Genomic DNA, 16,249 nt, shown 5'->3' on the forward strand with positions numbered 1-16,249 from the left:
GCGAGGCCCCTCCGCCCGGCCTCGGCGGCGCGGGGAGGGAGCGTCCCGGCCCCCTCCCCTCCCCCCCGGAATTCGCCGCTCGGCGGCCGGGGAGGCGCGGCGCCCGGGCTCCCCGGGCCGTCCCCGCCCGCGCCTGTCAGCCGCCTGCCCGCCCGCCGCGGGCCGCGGGGGGCTGCGCCAGGCCGGGTGCGGGGCCGGGCGGCGGGCCGGCGACGAACTTTGCGCCCGGGTTGACGTCCGCGGCCTTGCGCGGCGGCGGCGGCGGGCGGGGCGCGCCCCTAACCCGGACGGGCCCCGCTCTGCTGCGGCCCCGCCGCCGGCCCCGAGCGCCGCCGGGGCGCCCGCCCGGGAGAACTTCTCTGGGCGCGGGCCCGGGAGCGTGTCAAGTTGAGGCGGCATCTCGCCGTAGATTCGCGAAGGCCATTGTTGGGACTCCGTTCTGCGGGAAACAAGTTCTGTGGGTTTCTGCTCTTTCGCCGCAGAGTCATCGGCATACGCAGAACCCGGCTCGGAGTAGTTAAATAGCCTTCCGAGCGGTTTTTTAACTCCGGTGTTGTGACTCGAATGTAGACCTGGTCACGAACGCCTCCCTGGCGAATATGAGCAAGGGGGGTGGTCCTTCGAGCGGCTGGAAGTACCTCCCTCTTAAAGAAGCCCATTCGCTGTTAAGTTGGAGGGGTTTCCTCCTAGATCCTGCGTGCTCTCATCACAACTTAGACTTTCGGTTGTAGGTGCACGGAATGAGTCCTTGGATGTATCCCTGCAGTCCTGACGTTTCAACCTCAGGCTTCGTGTAGTTTTCCCGGTACTTAACGTTTTCTCCGTGGGTCGGCTGGAGCTTTGTTTATATTTTGCTTTTGTGGGAGGGGCACTTGGTGATTGTTTTCCTTTCGTTCCCACAGCACTTGTTAATGTGGATATTGTCCCACTTTGTAACAATGTGAAGTTTACTTAGATTTTGCCCTCAAGGTCATGTGGCAGGTAGGCAGCAAGTGGGAAAGGGACTCCGGATTTCCAGCCACTGGAGTAAATGTCTCCTAAGTGGTGGTGCTGTTTCCGCTTCTTTACTGTGAAGTTCGGTTGCCTGGATTCAGGTCTTGGCTTCACCACTTTCTAACTCTGTGACCTTGGACAAGTTACTACGCCTCTCTGCTTTTCCTGAAATGTGACAATAATAATAGTGCCTGCCTCGTAAGTGTGTCGGGAGTAAATGGGCTAGAAACTGTGCTTGGCATGTAGAATCAGCTTAGTGCAATTAGTGGCTATTATTACTAATTTAAATTTGATTTTTAAATGTTTAGCTTACTATTTGGAAGGCAAATGAGTGTTTAAGTGACTTGGTGACTATCTTTAGAAAGCTCTGTGTGTTTAACAGTTCTCCTGAGAAAATGAACTGGAAGTTCTTTTAAGTTTTTCAGGAGAGGGGTGGTTGAAGATTCATTACAGATGTTTTGTGGGGCAGTAAATTGGTGGTGCCTCATGTTTCCTCTAAGAGGTGGTTGAATAAAGAAAAGCCCATCAAGAGCTCAGGTCAGATTCTCTTCCTACTTCCCTTGGGATACTAGGTCCTGAGTGTGATTGGTCCCCATATCAACTCCGAGGTTTCTCCGTGTACTCCTGGGTTATTGAGGTTTGAAAGGTTGGTGTGTATTGAGATACACTTCATCGAACCTAGTTTGGGCGATAACTGTTGTCCTGCATGGATGCTTAGGAAGCTGTTTTGCCTTTCAGTGTGTCTGATTGGGGAGTCTACAGTATCTAACAAAATGCCATCCACTCAGTCACACAAGTAGTCACAATCTTTTTTTTTTTTTTTTTTTAAAGATTTTATTTATTTATTTGACAGAGACAGGGACAGCCAGCGAGAGAGGCAACACAAGCAGGGGGAGTGGGAGAGGAAGAAGCAGGCTCCCAGCAGAGGAGCCCGATGTGGGGCTCGATCCCATAACACCGGGATCACGCCCTGAGCTGAAGGCAGACGCTTAACCGCTGTGCCACCCAGGCGCCCCGAGTAGTCACAATCTTTTAATTCCTGCCCTTTGCGCTTTTCCCTGGTACTTGAAAGCATGCTTGCCTGTCCCTTGGTATCACTGCTTGGGACCGGGCTTGCTTTAATTGCACAGGGGAAATGTTTTTACGCAGTTTTAAGTAGAGGTGAGCATCTTGCTGGTGTAATTTAAGGAGAGGAAGAAGATTGTTTTGGATCAGAAAACTTTAGCTTTTGTGTAAAGTATAGCAAGACAAAACAAAAACTTGCTAGTTTGAATTAACTGCTTGAGAATACAAGAATCAGACCATAGCTGGACGGAAAATGAATGGTAATAAAATTAAGATTTGACGGGGTGAGGTTCACTTCTTTGATAATTTTTGTATCGATTTGGTACTTGGTGCTTATTACAGGCAAAATCTACCCCCCCCACGTTTGTATTTAAATTCCAGTTAGTTACTGTACTCTTCCTTAAAACAGTATTTGTTAGGATCAGTATTTAGTTTGTTGCTATCATGAACTTGTGTCTTGTAGTTTATATTTCGGATATTTGAGAGGCAGCATGAGTGTATATTGGTCTAAAATTTTACAGTGTTTTAATACCCCTAAGATGAGTACATGATAGTGACAGTGAAGTTCTTCTAATCATCTGCTCACCTAAAACTCAGCTTTGAGTTTATTTCATAAAAAGAACAAGAAGCTGTGGTTTGGTCCTCATGAGTCAAGATCTGAGTCCCCATGCGGGCTGAGTAGTTTGTTAGCTACTTTTCTTAGGTGAGATGGACTGAAAAAATAGGCCTGGGCTCTTGGCTTTAAGCAGCTTTCTTATTTCTTTTTTTCCTCAAGACAACAACCTCAAGTAATTGTTTTTTTATTTACTCTAGATAAGTTGGGGGGTGGTTTGCCCCCAAGGAAACATTTGGCAATGTCTGGAGACATTTTGCCTTGTCATACCTGTAGGGGTGGGCGATATGCGACTTGGCTTCTAGGGGGTAGAGACCAGGGACGCTGCTAAGCGTCCTGTAATGCACAGGACAGCACCTTAAAATTATCCAGCCCCAAATACTAATAGTGCAGAAACTGAGAAACCCTGTTCGAGGTAGATGCTGCACTGGCGTGCATTAGAATCATTTGGGGCATCTTTAAGACCGTGGATGTTGGGCCCCCTCTGGAAATTGGTGGTGGTATTGAGAATATAGTTTTAGATAGCTCCCCAGGGAATACTGAAGTGCAGCAAGGTTTTGGAACTGCTGTTCAAGACCATAGATACTGATGACTGCTTGGGGGTCAAGGAATCCTTCAGGTGATCTGTGAGCTTTGTCTCTGTGGTCTGCAGGTCCTACCTCGGAGACTACTTAGTAGTGGGGAGAGAGGGTGTACATTATTTTCAGGGGCCTGAAGACTGAATTTTAAAAGAAATTTTAAATGAATTGATTTTATAATATAATTTAGACACTTCTTTGCTTTTTACCTCATGAAAATATATTCCCTCATTGTGCTGAAACTTAGCAGCGCTCTCAGGTGTTTAGGGTTGTTTGCTCCTACACTTACTAACTTTATACTGTGATTTTTTGAGTTTTATATCCTTTGCTCTCATCCTGTGAGTCAGCTGTCAGTTCTGGCTTTTGATGCCAGCTTCATCATTATCTTTTTTTCCCTTTGTGATGAAGACCTGTTTCCAGAGAGTTAGCCCTGGATCCGTTTGCCCGTTGTGCCTGTTGAAAGCGAGACAGGCACGCTCCATGCTTCACGTGTAACACAGTGACCCTTGCCTGCTAGTAAAAGAGGGTTCCTCTGGGCCCTGGACTCTGGCCCAAATGGGTGAGTGTTTCTCCTGGGGGAAGGGGGAATGAGTTTCAGTAGTAGAAGGGCAGATTCGGCTTGGGTCATGATCCCAGGGTGCTGGGTTCGATCCCTGGTCGAGCCCTTATCGGGCTCTCTGCTCCGCGGGGAGCCTGCTCCTTCTCCTCCCTCTGCCTGCCACTCTCCCTGCCTGTGCGCGCGCGCTCTCTCTCTGTGTCAAATAAATAAAATCTTAAAAAAAAAAAAAGTAGAAGGGCAGAGGTCCTTTTCTCACACATGACTTACAATTTAGATAGTCTGGCTTATTGAATGAAAGAATATTAGTTTAAAAACTATTCACATATATATCTGGATATATAAAAGGAGAAGATTGTGGAGGCACTTTGTAATCTTTCATCGTGAAATTCGGCTTATGGCTGTTGCTGAGAATGACAAGTGACCCCTCCCCCCCCCAGCTTCTTCTAATCTTCATTTATTTGATCAGCAAATATAGTAATTGAACCCTTACTCTGCCAGGAACTGTATTAGGTATTCACTCATGAACAGGCACTTAAGGACTTGCAGTCTAGAGGGAGAGGTAGCAGTTATAAAAGGGATGCAGTTTTAGCTGGGAGGCTCTAGGGAGGCCCTGTAGGCCTGGGAGGAAGGAGGTTAGGTTTGCTCCTGTGCTGGTTGAGTTTGCCAAAAGTCTCTTGCCAAATAATAAAGTAGTTACACCTTTGTTTCTTACATGTATTAAGCAGTTACTTCGACTTGCCTCCTTGGTTTGGTGTGTTTTAGAAAGCAGTGCCATTGTTCAGTGCTGGTGAAGCTGTTTTGTAATGACAAATAGGATTGGTTTGTGTTGTTTTTTTGCTCCGTAGATGTTGGTTGTCAAGTCAGTCATACTGGGAACACTGACAGGTTCCCTACTGATCAGAGGCTCGATGTAGGTTTGCGCCAAATATCTTGAGCATCCTTGAAATTGATTGTGCCACCAGTGGGGATGGGGTTTTTTGTTTTTTTCTTTTTTCCTGCTGCAGTTGGACCTAGGCTGACTGGAGATTTGTTTTTTTTTTTGGCCTTTTGACTTTGGCTTAGATTTCATTGCCACGGTAACCCCTTTTCTTCCTCTCTCCCTCCCATTTATTTATTTATTTATTTATTTATTTTACTTGGAGAGGGGAGATAGTTACTAGTCGGATAAATACCCAGTTTATTTCAGGATTTGAATGACTATGCACTGACATCTGGATACCAGGTAGATCTCCTAGTGAAGAAGCAAGTAAAAGGGAAGGGAACCTTGGCAGTAGTTGAAAGGCTTCTCACCTTAACGGGACATTTTCATGTCACAGACTTGGCAAAGATCTGGGTTTACTCTGAGCAGAGGTGTTTACTACTTGTAACTTAGAGCTGGCTAGTGTTGAGCTGTTTTATAAGTATTAGTGAAGACTTACATAGTCAACTGTGAATTTATACAAATAAAGTTTGATAAGTTCTGAACATCTTCTTACTGACAGAAAGAATCCCTGATTTTGTACTTCTTGGTGACTCTGGAGAAAACTAGGGTCGTATTTTTTCCAAAATTTCTTACAGTAGGACTGTATATTGACTTGGAATGGGGTGTGTGCCCCAGAGGTTGACTACCATGAAATCTGATGACCTAAAGGAAAGATGACTTAAGGATTGTTATTTTGAAACATTAGAGAGGACAAAAAGGCTGCTGAAATAGGAGTCTGGCTGAATTTGGAGATTTGGAGAAAGCAATTTGGATTGCTGGTTAGAGCTTTGAGTTCTTATACCTGGATATAAATCTGAACAATAGTGCTGATGTCAGAGACCTACTTTGGCAAGAAGAGAAATGAAAGCTTACATGAGAAGGCAAGGCACCCTGCGACCGTAATCAGGGCAAGTAAAGCAGGTGTGTGACCTACCCACTAAGGCACGCTCTGTGGTGGCTTGGTATAGTTCATAGACATTGGCTGGACCTTGGTGAGATCTGGGCTGGCAGCCTATAGATGGGGGCAGTGGCAGGAAAAATACTGAAAAGCACAGAGTTGATTGGGTGTTTGGGGCTTCTTTCTCAAGAGTCATAGATTTGGAGCTGGAACAGACCTTAGAGGTCATTGATTCTTAGAGAAAATATAGGGCTTGCTGGAAAAGCTTACAAATCTCAGTTCCTGGGTGATTCCTTAGGGTTTTGGTGGCTCCACTAGAGCACAGTTTCTAGTGTCATTTCAAGAGTGACATCGCAACTGGATCTCACGAGTGTTGAGATTAAATGCTTAACTTCTGAGTTGTTTCCTTTTGGTGGTAGCACAATGTCAGGTTTCTGTCCTTGTAGTAGACGAGAGGATAGTGTCTCCAGTTTTCTGTCGTTGATCTGGAGATACACAGGGTTTCTGTTGCCTCTGGACAGTGGGCACGACTCTCCTGCCTCTTGCCTGCAAGCAAGACTGCCCCTTCTGATTAAAGAATGCTCTTTCCGCTATGGATCGCTCATCCTCGACTTAGTACACCTTTACATGGATTCAGCAACTATGCATTTGGCACCTGTCGTAGGCATACTATTTTAAACTGAGGGAGTTTTCACAGATTAATACTGTTGTCCTTCCCCAAGTCAGAGTATGTTGCGGAGGTCAGGAGTACGTAAGGATCTGAAATAGCTGGCTTTGAGTTCTGGTTCCCACAGTCTTCCAGTTGTGTAATCCTAATATTAGATCACATCTCTGTTCCTTAGTTTCCTTATCTGTGACATGAATATTAAATGTAAACTGATTAGCACAATGTCTAGTGCAGAGTAGTATTTTTATTAATATTATTACTGTTATCAGTCTTCTTCCTAATAACAATAGAAATAAGTACAGAAATGACTCTAATACAAGGTGCAGTGGATATCCTAAAGAAGTGAAATGGAGTGAGGGATCTTAGAGAACTTTGAAGTCTGACTAGCTGCTCTGGGGAGGTCCTGGGTGATGGTGGTACAGGTTAAGAGAGGTTATGGAATTAGTGTTTATATGCAACTTGTTTTTTTCTTCCCATATTTGGATCATGTTATTATGCTTTACTTAGGTCAATGTGATAATATTTTCTTTGATGAGAGTAGAGGTCATAAATTTGAGGTTTTGCATTATGCTTTCTTAAACAGTCTTTAAAATCTCTCTTTCTGGCACTTATGACATTATAAAGGTAACTCCAGTTGCTTTAGAGTCTCCTGTGTTACATAGCACCATATTTTTCAGTGTACTGTGCTCTTGAAGAAAATTATGTATGCCCTGAGGGATCAGCGCATTTTAACAGATGATTGAATCTTTTTTATTTTGCACTTAATTTCTTTTACAGATTCCACATTATAACCAGACAACACTTTTTTTTTTCCTTTAAAGATTTTATTTATTTATTTGAGAGAGACCGAGCAAGCGTGAACTGGGGGGTGGGAGAGGGAGACTCACGCTCCAGAGAGCCTGATGGGGGGGTGGATCCCAGGTCCCTGAAATCATGACCTGAGCCACCCAGGTGCCCCTGGGCAACACTTTTCTGTAGAGGGCCAGTTAGTAAATATATTAGGCTTTGCAGGCTGTGTGATCTCTGTAACTACTCGGCTCTGTGCTTGTGATATGAAAGCAGCCATAGACAACATGTAAACAAATGAAGGTGGCTGTTGGGGCACCCAGGTAGCTCAGTGGTTAAGCATCCGACTCTTGCTTTTGACTCAAGTCATGATCTCAGGATAGTAAGATCGAGCCTCGCCTCAGGCTCTGCTCTGTGCTTGGAGCCTACTTAAGATTCCCTTCCTCTGTCCCCACCCACCTCTCTCTTCCACCATCTCAAAAAGAAATAAAATAAAAACACAAAAAAAACAACAACCCACAAAACAGAAATTCTAAAAAAAAAAAAAATGAAGGTGGCTGTCTTCCAGTAAAGTTTTATTTACAACAACAGGGCGGAGTATATAAATACCAAATTACCAGGTTGTACATTTCAAGCGAATATGATATTGTTTGTCAATTATAAGTCAATGGAAAAATAATAAAACTATTCTGAAAACCAAGACCTCACACACACACACACACACACACACACACACACACACACAGGTGGTGGGCTGGATTTGGTCTGTCCTGCTCTAATCAACTTTTTTATTTTAATTTTTAATGAGATCCTGTATTCAGAGGGTATATAGCGGCATGTGTAGGTACTATGTGTTAAAACCAGCAGCTGTGTACCCACTAAACAGCTTAAGAAATAAAACGTTGCCGCTGCCTTTGGCTCTGTCTTGCCCTGACCACCTCTTCCTCTTCCATCTCCAGAAGGCAAGCACTGCCCTGCATGTATCATTTTCTTTATGGTGTTGCCATATATATCCTTATATAATGTAACTTAATTTTTTGCAAGTCTTTAAACTATACAAATAGAATCATTTTATTCTGTGACTTCCCCCCTCCCCCACATTGTTTTTGAAATTCCTTTATTCAAATGTTGGAGTACTTATTAGGTCTTAGGCGCTAAGATGCAGAATCTTGATGCTGGGTATGTTAGCATGAGTAAAGCAGAGAAGTCTCCGCCCTCGTGGAGCTTACGTTTCGGTGGGGAAAGACAGTTCACGGGTAAGTCGAGGACATAGCAGTAACATGGTGGATGATGTAGCGGGAGCAAAGCGAAGCAGGGGAGTGGGCGGATGGAGGCCGGGGGAAGATTGAAAGATGGGCAGGGTGGACCTCCCTGAGAAGGGGGCCTTTGAACAGAAGGAGGTGTGGGAGGGAGCCCTGCGGCCCCGGGTGGGGGTGGAGTGGAGGTGTGGGGGGAGCCTTTCAGGCAGGGTCCTGCTGGAGGTGCTAAGAAGGGTTGTGCCTACCGTGTTGAGGGATGCTGGAGAGGCCCGCTGGCTGGAGGGGGAGAGCCCAAGGGAGAGTGGTGGGAGAGTGGCAGGAGATAACGTCAGAGGGGGTAGCGGTGGCCCTTGGGAGCCAGTCACACAGGCCATTGTTAGGATTTTGTCTTTTTCTCTTGAGTGAGATGGGAAGTCATTATAGTGTTTTGAGCAGAAGCGTGACCTGAGACTGATTTCTGTTTTCAGAAGGACCCCCTGAAGCTGTCGGATAGCTGTCCCTGTGCTGCCGCAGGATCCAGCAGAGCAGTGATGGCAGCTCAGGCTGAGGGGGCCCAGGGGGGCCGTGAGAAGTGGTTGGGTTCTGGATGCATCTTGAAGGTAGAGCTGACAGGGTTTGTGGACAGATTGAATGTGGGCGTGAGAGCAGAGTGAAGGATGGTACTGGGGGATTTGCTTGCAGTGGGAGTTGTCATCTGTGAAGAGAGGGAAGACTACGGGAGGTGTGGGTTGGGGACGTCACATCGAGAGTTGGGTTAAGCTTGGACCTGTGAAGTTTGTGGAGCTTTTGGAGAGCCAGCCAGACACATGCAGGATTAAGGTGTCTGGAGTTGAGGGGAGAGGGCTGAAGCTGGAAATGTTTGAGGCTTCAGAGTTTGGATGACACTTGAACACCCTGAGGTGGAATGGGGGCACTGAGGAATGAGGACAGAGTTAGCAGGGACAACGGGAAAGGGCCTCCTCTGAGGTAGAGGACCAGGCTAATGTGTTGTCTGTGAAGCCAATTAGAGTGTCACAGGGGAGGAAGTGAGAACCCGTGGCCACTGCTACTGCCGTCAGGTCAAGTAAAAAGCGGGCCAAGGCTTGTTGGGCAGCTTTGGCGGCGTAGCAGCCGCTGACAGCCTTGACCAGAGCAGTTCCCACGTGGTGATGTGTGCGAAGCGTGGGAGGGAGGGTTCACAGAGGATGGAGAGAAGAGGACAGCAGGTAAAGTTCTTTCATGGGCATATGCCTTGACACTGATGGGACGTTGGGGCCCTGAGCAGGTCTTGTTGGGACGGGAACAATGACAGCATTTTGGTAACTGTTGTGGGAGATGGTTCTTTACAGAGTGAGCAGCCCAGCGAAGTGGGAGGCAGACACTGGCTGGAGCCGTGCTCTTGGGAAGGCAGCAGGGAATGGGCCAAGAGCCCGCGGGCTCCTTGCTGAGAGTTGGGATAGCAGGGTCGGGGAGCTGGGATAGTGGAAGCATGTGGGCGTTCTCCTCTTTCTTTTTTTCTCCTGGTGAAATAGGGAGAAGTTATCAGCAGTCAGTGAAAATGAGGGTGAGTGGGGGCTGGTGGGGAAGAGGAGAGAGGGGAAGGTGTGGAAGTCTGTTGGAAGTAAGACTGAATGGGTCAGCACCACAAAGAGGCCGACCGGAGGGGAGCGATCCCGAGTTTGAAGTGGAAACAAATGGCTCTTGCCTTTGTTTTACCGGAAGCAGAGCAGGCACTGCTGCGGTGGTGTTGGGGTTGTGGTTTTTCTGGAGCATAAGTGGCAAAGCAAGAGAAGGTCAAGGGGGTCATTGTAATGGCGAGGGGGCCCCCTGGAATTGCCCCTGGAAAGGAGGGAAGTGAGTGCGTGTAGACAGAGAGGTTTGACCATGTTGGTGCATGGAGCTGTGCTTCATTCCTTTTCACTTCTGTGTTCTGTTTCAGACTGCGTGTATCTCTTTTAATGTTTGTCCAGCCATTGGAAGATAGGATTGTTTCCAGGAAAGAAACAGTACTACTTTGAACAAATGCAGAAACATTTCTCCAGGGTATAGACCTTGGAGAAAATTGCAGGGTAGTGGGACCAGTACATTTTTAACTTTTGTGAATGGTGCAAATTTTATTCTAGGATGGTTCTGCCCATTTACCCTCCTGCCAGCACGGTGGTTCTGCATCCTTGCCCACAATGATATTGTCAAATTTTTTTATATTTGCCAATTTGGTGGTTTTTTTTTTTAAATAACAGCTTTATTGAGATATAATTCACATATATGCTTCATCCATTTGAAGTGTAGAGTTTAGGGCCACTTGGGTGGCTCAGTCAGCTAAGTGTCTGACTCTTGTTTTCTGCTCAGGTCATGATCTCCCTTGCCCTTCCACACTTGCTCCCTCTCTCTCTCAAATAAATAAAAATCTTAAAAAAAAAACCCAAAAACCCAAAAAGTAAAAGTGTAGGGTTTAGTGGGTTTTAGTATATTCACAGAATTGTATAATGAACACCACAGTCTAATTTTGGAACATTTTCGTCACCCCCAAAAGAAACCTTGTCCCCTTCAGCAGTCATTCCCCATTTTGTGGTAACTTCTCTAACTTAACAAATTTGCCTGTGGACTCTTGGGGTTTTTATATAGATAATCATCTCATCTTTGAATAATGGCAGTTCATTTCTTTCCAGTACTTGTACTTTTTATATCTTACTCTAGTCTTTTTGCACTGCTTCAGCAGAACTGTTGCAGTGGAGACTTAACTGGTAATGGCAGGTGCCATTGTTGTGATGATACTTGGTTTTAAACGTCATCTGGTGATGATGTTCCTGGTTTTAAAGGAAATGCTTTTATCTTTCACCATTAAATATATGGTACTTTTTCCCCCTTTAACAGGTTGTGGAAGATTCCTTCATTAGTTTATGGAGAATTTTAAAAAATCAAAAGTAGTTACTAAACTCAACTGAATGCATTTTCTGCATCTACCAAGATGATGATTATATGATTTTTTCAGCTTTAATCTGATAATGTGAAAAAATTAAGGTAATTTTGAAATTAAGGTAATACTGAAATTAACCTTACATTTCTGGGATAAATCCATCTTGATCATGACATCTTTTTTTTTTTTTTTTTTTTAAAGATTTTATTTATTTATTTGACAGAGATAGAGACAGCCAGCGAGAGAGGGAACACAAGCAGGGGCAGTGGGAGAGAGAGAAGCAGGCTCATAGCAGAGGAGCCTGACGTGGGGCTCGATCCCATAACGCCGGGATCACGCCCTGAGCAGAAGGCAGGCGCTTAACCGCTGTGCCACCCAGGCGCCCCACATGATATCTTTTTTAAAAATTGTTTTTTAAATTTTTTTAATGTTTTTGGCTTGCTAATATTGTATTGTAATTTGTATTGTTTTTTAAAATATTTTTTTTGTTTAATGTTTTTGGCTTGCTAATATCTTAGAATTTATGAATCTGTGTTAATTGGTAAGATTGGTCTATAATTTTCCCTTTTTTTGTATCAACCTTGATAAATTTTATCATCAAGTTTATTTTAGTCTAATAAAATAAGCTATAGTATTTCCTCCTATTCTCTTAGAGAATATTTAAAATTGGAATTACCTGTTCCTTCAGTGTTTGATAAAATTTGCCTGTAAAACCATCAGAGCCTGGCTGGTGTTTTCTGTCTGACATTTGTGTATGTGTGAATGAGAGAGAGGGAGGGCACAAGCAGGGGGAGCTGCAGGAAGAGGGAGAAGCAGACAGAGGGGAGGGCTCTCCACTGAGCAAGGAGCCAGCTGGGCTTAATCCCAGGACTCTGGGATCATGACCTCGGCTGAAGGCAGACACTTAACCTACTGAGCCACCGAGGCACCACTCTCTCTGACATTTTAAAATTACTCATTTGGTTGCTTTAATATTTACAGGATCATTAGAGTCTTTATTTTTCTTGAGTCACATTTGGTAATTTACATTTTTCTAAATTTATTTTGTCTTCGTTTTTAAATATATTGGCGGAACATCTTAATTTCTTTTGAATCTGCCTAATTTGGAATTAATCACTAATTTTTGACTTATTAAACAGGATGCTTAGGTCCTTAATATTTGGCTTTTTCATATACTTATGTTTCTTTTTTTTTTTTTTTTAAGATTTTGTTTATTTATTTGACAGAGAAAGAGACAGCCAGCGAGAGAGGGAACACAGGCAGGGGGAGTGGGAAAGGAAGAAGCAGGCTCCCAGCGGAGGAGCCCGATGTGGGGCTCGATCCCAGAACGCTGGGATCAGGCCCTGAGCCGAAGGCAGACGCTTAACAACTGAGCCACCCAGGTGCCCCTATATGTACATATGTTTCTAAGTAAAGTAGTAATTTCCATTTAAATACCACTTTGGTTACATACATCTCAGAAGTTTCACTATGTAGAATTTTTATCTTTCAGTTCTGAATATATTCAGATTTTATTATGATTTCTTCTTTGACTTAAGAGTTTAGAAAGTATATTGAAAAATTTTGGTGTATTTTTGTCTTAATCTTTGTTATTGATTGCTGACATATATTATGTTAGTAAAATGTGGTCCAGTGTGGTTTTGATTTTTTTGAATTTTCTTGAGGTTCTTTTAATGGTGCCTGGTTTGTGGCAAATTTTTATCAGTATTCACTGTCTGTGTTTAAAAAGCCAGTGTGTTTCTGGTTTTAAGGTGAGGTTTTTCCATGTGTATTAGATGAAATGAATTAATTGAGTTCACATTCAAACTAGTATCCTTAACTGGTTTGGTCTGCTGTTACGTCACTTACAGAGGGGTGTTGTCAAAGTCCCTTGTTACGATGGGAGACCTGTCACATCTCTGTAGTGCTCTCAGGTTGTGCTTTGTGCCTGTAAGTTTAGAATCGTTCGGTCTCTCTAGGGATACTTTTCCATTAAAGTATATTTTGTCAGTATTGGTGAGGCTGTACCAAGTGACTTTTTTGGTTAATGTTTGCCTGATACTATTTTTCTGCCCTTTCACTAACAAGCTTTTTATGGCTTTAATGTTTTACATGTGCCTTTTGAAAGCAGGACTAACTAGCTAGATTGCAATTTTTTTTTTTAATTTTCTTTTTTCTTAGTAGGCTCCATGTCCAGCGTGGAGCCCAACTCGGGGCTTGAATTCACGGTCCTGAGATCAAATACCTGAGCCGAGATCAAGAGTTGAACGCCTAACTGACTGAGCCACCAAGTGCCCTTAGATTGCGTTTTTATAATTTGACTCTTTTTTATTTTTATTTATTTTTTTATTACGTTCAATTAGCCAACATATAGTACATCATCAGTTTTTGATGTTAGTGTTTTTTATGATTCATTAGTTGCGTGTAACATCCAGTCTCATCCAACACGTACCCTCCTTATAATTTGACTTGAAACTGATGAGTTAGTACATTTATGTTAATTGTGATTAAAATATTTGGTTTATTTCTGCTATATTATTTTCTGCTTTTTAACTTGTCTTTTTTTGTTGTTGTTCTTTTTCTTTTCTTGCCTTATGTATTGTGGGATTTTTTTTTTCTTCACTCCTGTCTACCTCTTGTGCCCATACCCAGTAATATGGAGATTAGACACTGTTCTTCTTGGTAATCTTAAGACATTTCATATTTAACTTGCAGCCTGTAGTTAATATCTCTACCCTTTTTTTTTTTAAAGATTTTATTTATTTATTTGACAGAGAGAGAGACAGCCAGCGAGAGAGGGAACACAAGCAGGGGGAGTGGGAGAGGAGGAAGCAGGCTCATAGCGGAGGAGCCTGATGTGGGGCTCGATCCCATAACGCTGGGATCACGCCCTGAGCCGAAGGCAGACGCCTAACCGCTGTGCCACCCAGGCGCCCCATTATATCTCTACCCTTTTGAGAGCCCCCAAATGCTCTAGTCTGCACCTCTTCCCAATTTATATGTTGCTTTTACCTGGTTTTCATTTTGCTGCTTTTAAAATCCCACAGAGGAGGTATTGCCTTTTTTATACATTGCTATTCTTGAAAGGTAGTTTTTTTCCTAATACCCAATTCTGGATTGATGATTATTTTCCCTTAGCACTTTGACAGCATTTCCTGTCTTTTTCCAATTGCTGCTATTGAGATTAGTTAGAAGTTAGCTGTTAGTTTTTCCTTATCCAGGAATTTGAGGCGTTCTGTACCTAAAGCACTTGTTATGTTGGTCAGTCCAGGAGATATGTTTAGTCTCTTCCATTTTTAGGTTGGTGGCATTATCTGTTATTTTGGATTATTTTTTGTGTCTTGTTGCTTCTGAATAACCACGTACCAGATACATGTTTTGCATAAGTGTCAATCAGTATTCAAAAGACGTGAGAAGTTACAAGTAATAGAGGATGTTCATTTTGTTAAGATCTGGCAAATATGAATTTTTTTCCTCTGTTGGTGTGGAGTGGTCCTGTGTCAGTAAGGAATTTCTTAGAGATTTTCTACTTCTTCACATTAGTTAGCTCATTTTTATATCCAGAAATGGGAAAGATTTCAAGGATAATTACCTTTTTAAAATGGGATCATTTATTGCTAGAAAACATTTATGTGGACCTCACATGTGACTAGCCAAGTACAGAACACCAAAAACAATCAGGAAAAGGGATGTGGATCAAAATAGATTATGAGCCAAGAGGAAAGGGAGACATTTATAACACATGGCCTTATTCCGAAGGAGAGGAGGGACTGTTCTGTACTTATTTCTTTATGTTAAGTCTTTTCTTATGTTGACTAATAAATGAAAAAAAGACAATCAGAAACAACAGAGGCATTGAGGGACCTATAGGTATGTAGGCCGGGCTAGGGTTGGAACTCACTTTGTGGCCCTGTGGATTGTGGTCCTGCTTCTGCCTCAGCCCTCCTTGGAGAGGGTTGGGTTTGGTGCCAGCACTGCTGATATCGGGAGCAAAGACTTAATAGCTACTTCTAGTCCTATCCCATTGGTTTTTTCAGTGAGGACAGAGAGTTTGAAATGCATAGACAATGTAACTATTGTTTCCATCAAACTTAAAAAAATAAAGCTGGATAATCTTCTGGGGCATTGAGGAAAGAATGAGAAAGAATTATAGGGGGCATGGGGTGGAGAGAGAGAGCGAGAGAGCTGGTTTAGCAGAATTGTTGTGAGGATTAAAAAGAAACATTACTGGGCATGTTTGTATGTATCTCCAGAAAAATGTGGAGGATGTCCATTCCTGCCATTTACCATATTGTCCGGCCGGTTTTTCAATTTTTTTTTTTTTTTAAGATTTTATTTATTTATTTGACAGAGATAGAGACAGCCAGCGAGAGAGGGAACACAAGCAGGGGGAGTGGGAGAGGAAGAAGCAGGCTCACAGCGGAGGAGCCTGATGTGGGGCTCGATCCCATAACGCTGGGATCACGCCCTGAGCCGAAGGCAGATGCCCAACCGCTGTGCCACTCAGGCGCCCCTGGTTTTTCAATTCTTGATGTCAGTTACTGCTGAATTGCCTCCTGATTAGTGTAAACCTTCAGCAGCCTGGTGGCATTATCTGTTATTTTGGATTATTCTTTGTGTCTTGTTACCTCTGAATAACCACGTACCAGATACATGTTTTGCATGAGTGTCAGTCAGTATTCAGAAGACCTGAGAAATTATAAGTCTGTTGCTTACATGCCTTACCCTGGTGTGCGTAAATTGCGTCTCTTCCTAGTTTGTTTGCCCTGAGCCTGTTACTACAATTACCACTTGTGTTTGATTCATTATGCATTATTTTTAACTTTTTCCCTCAAGGTGAGTGTGGGATGTTCATCTTTCATATCAAGAAGGAGCCTCCTGGGAGGGAGGGAGGCAGTCTGGCCAGAATGGTTTAGAGGACCGGTGGATTAAGTTCATGAGAACTGGACTGGAACCTTGGTTTGACCAGATTAGCTGTCTGACTGGGCACATTAC

At 43.6% G+C, this 16,249-nt stretch overlaps 1 protein-coding gene across 32 annotated transcripts in view; it reads left to right on the plus strand.

Moving 5' to 3' along the window:
- The window catches only part of PPP6R3 (protein phosphatase 6 regulatory subunit 3), a 137,863-nt gene that overhangs the window by 211 nt on the left and 121,403 nt on the right, over window positions 1-16,249 (plus strand). The window contains exon 2 of one of the 32 annotated variants that reach the window (XM_057317484.1): window positions 732-805. The exons of the other annotated variants lie outside the window; for them this stretch is intronic. The gene's annotated coding sequence lies outside the window, so the exon portion shown is untranslated. The remainder of the gene's footprint in view (window positions 1-731; window positions 806-16,249) is intronic. 32 annotated transcript variants of the gene reach the window in all.

Source organism: Ursus arctos, unplaced genomic scaffold, assembly GCF_023065955.2.
Source record: "Ursus arctos isolate Adak ecotype North America unplaced genomic scaffold, UrsArc2.0 scaffold_23, whole genome shotgun sequence".
NCBI lineage: Eukaryota > Metazoa > Chordata > Mammalia > Carnivora > Ursidae > Ursus > Ursus arctos.